Source organism: Eretmochelys imbricata, chromosome 14, assembly GCF_965152235.1.
Source record: "Eretmochelys imbricata isolate rEreImb1 chromosome 14, rEreImb1.hap1, whole genome shotgun sequence".
Taxonomy (NCBI): Eukaryota; Metazoa; Chordata; order Testudines; family Cheloniidae; genus Eretmochelys; species Eretmochelys imbricata.
This window is the reverse complement of record NC_135585.1, coordinates 27,983,908-27,989,178: the sequence shown is the minus strand read 5'-3', so window position 1 is coordinate 27,989,178 and position 5,271 is coordinate 27,983,908. Positions and strand designations below refer to the sequence as shown.

Sequence of the window (5,271 nt, the reverse complement as noted above, 5' to 3'; positions counted from 1 at the left end):
AGCCCTTACACCCCCTTTCCTAAGGAGGCTTGAGAACAATATCCTAACCAATTGGTACAAAGTGAACACAGACCCAAATCCCTGGATCTTTGGACACTGAAAAAAAAATCAATCAGTTCTTAAAAGAAGATTTTTTTTTTTTAAAAAAAGGGTAAAAATCCCCTCTGTAAAATCAGGTTGGAAGATAACTTTACAGGGTAACAAAAGATGAACAAAACACAGAGGAACCCCCTCGAGCCTTAGTTCCAAATTTACAAAACAGGGATAAACTTCCCTCCAGCAAAGGGAAAATTCACAAGTTGAGAGACTGGTTTGGAATGGTTTGGAGGACATGGATTGAAGTCCGGTCCCTCTTAGTCCTAAGAGCGAAGGAACACAGAAACAAAGAACTGAAAACAAAGCCTCCCCCCCGCCCAGATTTGAAAGTATCTTTTGTCCCCATTGGTTCCTTTGGTCAAGTGCCAACCAGGTTCCTCCTTACAGGTAAGGAGGAATTTTAGGCTACCCTTATGGTTATGACACACACACCCCCAGTCATGGGAGGGAGGGTGGGAAATGCAACTGTGTGTGTGTGTGGGGGGGGGTTAGTTGGTTACAGTTTGTTGTAATAAGCCATAAATCTAGTGTCTCTATTCAGTTAATGATTTTTAGTGTCTTGCAAAGTTATGCATTTAAGTTCCCAGGCTCATCTTTTGACAGGGTTGTGCAGATTTCTTTTGAGAATGAGGACCGAGAGGTCAGATGTAGAGTGAAGGCTTTGTGAAAAGTATCATTAAACAATTACAATCCACACTCGATGGGGATCACATTCTGAAAGAAATCTTTCCTGAACCCCCACTTCTGGCTTTCAAACAACCCCCCGTCCTTTCCAACCTCACCATCAGAAGCAAGTTCCCCACAGATCAGGACACACCAACTCAAAGCCGCATCAGACCCTGCCAGAACAATAGATGCAAAAGCAGCAGACATATCTCCTCTGCTACAATGAGCAATACTTCCCCCAATACACCTTTCAAGATCCATGGGTCCTATCTGTGCCTATCATGACATGTGGTGTACCTCATCCAGTGAATCAAATGCCCAGACAACAGCTATGTGGGTGAAACCAGACAATCACTATGCTCTCAAATGAACTGACACAGAAAAATGATAAAAGACAAACACTGTATCACCTTTGGGTGAACACTTTTCACCAAGAGATCACTCTATAGCAGTCCTTTGAAATATGTTAACTACTTATGTTAAACAATCTGTTCCACCTTGTATTTAGCTGACACACTGAGTACATTTCCCAGTCCTAAAGAAGAGCTCTTCTGTCTAAGCCTGAGTCTCTCACCAGCCGAAGATGGTCCAATAAAAGATATTACCTCACCTGCCTTGTGTGATGGGATCAACCTGGAGCTGTGAGACTGCTGTGTCCCCTTAACTCTCCAACCTGGGCTGTCTCTCACAACACTATGCCAGTGATAAGCAGCAAACCCCTCCAGGTGCTGTGATCACTCAGCCATCAGCTTGTGGAGACCCACACCCAGTTAAATTGCATGGATGTTCTCCAAGCCAGTCATGAATTATGCAGAGAGAGGCACCAGTCAATCACCCCAGCCTTGCACCCTAGAAACATACCGTCTTACACTACTCAAGACTCCCTTGGACAGTACAAGCTGTCACGCCAACAAATGAAAGTAGACGTGCAAGAGCCCTTGTGAAGCTGAGCTGAGATTCCCCAAGCACTTCAACCAAAAACACACTGTTTTAGGTAAAATATAAACCAGATTTATTAACTACAGAAAGATAGATTTTAAGTGATTATAAGAAGCAGGCATAGAGATCATAGTTGGTTACATAGGAAATACAAATAAATTTGCAGTCTAAATTCTACAAATGAAGCAAGATTTGAATCAAACAGTTTCTCACCCTAATAGATGTTACAGGCAGCTCACAGTTCTCTATACACAGGCTGGAATCCTTTCCCAGCTTGGGAACAATCTTCCCCAGTTCAAAGTCTTTGTCTTCCAGACTATCTTCCAGGTGTTGAGATGGTGGAGGAGAGAGGCCAAGTGGTGATGTCATTGACCCTCCTTATACTTTCTCTCCAGGTGCTAGAAAGATCCTTGCTGTGAGGTGGGGTCGGGCAGTACCCATTGTGCTGCCCTCTGAGGAGACTCTGGGAGAGTGGATTCTTCTTGATGGGCCATCAACACCTGTCTGGCCAGTGATGGATGCCCCTTTGTTGTTACTGAAAGGCCAGCTGTGCCCATCACCCAACGTCACTATATTTCAGTAACACATTTAGCAATTCTTCATAACATCACATACAATGATAGTACCCACAATTCAACAGGATACTAATGTTCAGCACATCCAGACTTCTCAAATGATCCCTCCCAAGGCACACTTTGTATCAAACACAGCATCCTTCTATCCCAGTGGTGAATAGGGGGGTCCAGGGTGCTATTTTGAGGTACAGAGGGTCACAGCTTGTCTTTGTAATATTCTGGGACCAACACAGCCACAACAACAGTGCATGACTTTTTTTTTATTTTTATTTTTTTACAGTTTCCATCTGCAGGTTTTCAGATGTCAGTTGCAAAAAAGCAAAAAAAAAAAAATCATTTTTCAGGTTTCAGTTATTTTGATGAAAAGTCAAAATCTTCTCTCCCCTCTGTATCAGGGCCCACTTAGACCCTCCTTCTTTCACAATAGAAACCAGATTGATTGATCCTCATTTCATTCAACTAGTCTGACTTCTTCGTGAGGGCCAGACATTTCCTGACAGCTTTTCTCAGGGCCTCCTTGACCTCTCTGTTTCTCAGGCTGTAGATGAGGGGATTGGCCAGGGGAGTCAGGACTGTGTAGCAGACAGAGAACACTTTGTTCAGGGCTCTCAGGTTGCTGGATTTCGCTAGCATGTAGACAATCATTATGGTCCCATAGAAAAGTGTTACCACGATGAGGTGAGAGATGCAGGTGGAAAAGGCCTTTTGCCTCCCGGTGGTGGAAGGGATTCTCAGGATGGTGCTTACGATACAAACATAGGATGTCAAGATTAATAGAAATGGGAAAACTGCATCTGGGAAGGAAAATAGGTAAAGAAGCAGCATAATCTGGCTGGTGTCACTGCAGGAGAGCTTTAGCATTGGGGCGAGATCACAAAAGAAATGGTCCATTACCTTGGGGCCACAGAAAATTAATTGTGACATAAAACGCATCATTATCGTACAAGGTAGAAATCCACTTATCCAACACCCAGCTGCTAGCTGGAGGCATAACTTGCCATTCATACAGGTTCCATAGTGCAGTGGTTTGCATATGGCTAAATACCGATCATAAGACATCGCTGCCAGGAGAGAACACTCTGTAGCTGTTAGAAAACAAAAGAAAAAAAACTGTGTCATGCAGCCCCCCCACGGAAATGGTTCTGTCCCCAGTCAGGAGACTGGCCAGCATCCTGGGCAGGAGGGCAGAAGTGTAGCAGGTCTCCAGGCAGGACAAGTTCCCCGGGAAGAAGTACATGGGGGTGTGAAGGTGCTGATCAGTCACAACTAGAGCAATGATGAGAAAGTTCCCTGCCATGGTCACAATATAGATCACTAGGAAAACCGGAAAGAGAAGGATCTGCACTTCAGCGAGATCCCCAAACCCCAGGAGGATGAATTCTGTCACATCTGTTTCATTTTCCGCATCTCCTTTCTCCATGAGCTGCATCCTGTGATCGTGAAAAGTAAGGAACATCGAAAGATTTGGCTGGACCATGAAATTAGATAGATTTCCATCTTTTGATCCCATAAGAGTTCCCACTGCAAACTGACAGCTGGGTTTATATTCTCTCACAACAGAGAAACTTCGTCACTTCAGAGAGATTCCCCCACACCCCAAAGAGCTGTCACCCAGTTAACTTGCCCCTCTTCTGCCCCATACCCCAACTTTTTTCATTAATTGATTCTTAGATTTAAGACCAAAAGGGACAATTTGGGGATGGAGGTTGGCACAACTGATTAAAAGAGATTTAAACTAGAAACGCGGGGGAGATGCTTATGTAATCTCCACGCCTGATTCTAAGATTGAGAAGGCGGAAAATCAAGTCAGAAAGGATACAGCAATGGAGAAAGGAGCCACAGTGGGTTGGAGAATGGACATTAAGAGGAAGGATAGTGCTGATACCAGTCAGATAGGTGACACTGGAAGAAGAGTAACTGTACCTAATCAGGCAAGGAATGTGGGCGAAGCCAAGCAGCAACAGATAAGATGTTTGTACACCAATGCAAGGAGCCTGTGTGACAAAATGGATTAACTAGAACTACTGGTGCTGGAAGTGAAACCAGATATTATAGGGATAACAGAAACATGGTAGAGTAATAATCATGACTGGAGTACAGGTATGGATGGGTATGTGCTGTTCAGGAAAGACAGAAATAAAGGCAAAGGTGGTGGAGCAGCATTGTATATTAATGATGAGGTAGACTGTAAAGAAATTAGAAGTGATGGAATCGATAAGACAGAGTCTGTTTCGGCTAAAATCACTTTGGGGAAGAAAGCTTCTGGAGGTTCTCCCAGGAGAATCTTGGAGTCTGCTACAGACCATCAGGATCTGATATGGATAGAGACCTCTTGTTAATGTTTGTAATGAAACAAATACTACCGTGAATTGTGTGATTAAGGGAGACTTTGATTTCCCACATATAGATTGGAGGACAAGTGCTACAAAAAGTAATTTTCCCTCCGCTGATACTCACACCTTCTTGTCAACTGTTGGAAATGGGCCACCTTGATTGTATTGGCCTTGTTGGCATGGCAACAGTAATTTTCCTTCCCTTGGTATTCACCCCTTCTTGTCAACTATTGAGAATAGGCCACTTCCACCTTAATTGAATTGGCTTGTAAGCACTGACCCCCGACTTGGTAAGGCAACTCCTATCTTTTCATGTGCTAGAATATATATTCTGCTTACTGTATTTTTCACTCCATGCATCTGATGAAGTGGGTTTTAGCCCATGAAAGCTTATGCCCAAATAAATGTGTTAGTCTCTAAGGTGCCACAGGGACTCCTCATTGTTTTTGCTGATACAGAGTAACATGGCTACCACTCTGAAACTAATAATAGTAGGGCCCAGATTTACCTGGATGTGATTGCTGACAGATTTCTTCGCCAAATAGTTGCTGAACCAACAAGAGGTGATGCCATTTGAGATTTGGTATGGGTGAGCAATGAGGACCTCATAGAAGAACTGGTTGTAGGGGACAACCTTGGTTCGAGTGATCATGAGCGAATTG

The 5,271-nt window shown here is 43.7% G+C and overlaps 1 pseudogene; it reads right to left on the bottom strand.

Moving 5' to 3' along the window:
• Positions 1–2,735: 2,735 nt before the first annotated feature.
• LOC144275231 (olfactory receptor 10C1-like) lies at positions 2,736–3,786 on the bottom strand (annotated as a pseudogene).
• Between the last annotated feature and the right edge of the window lie 1,485 nt (positions 3,787–5,271).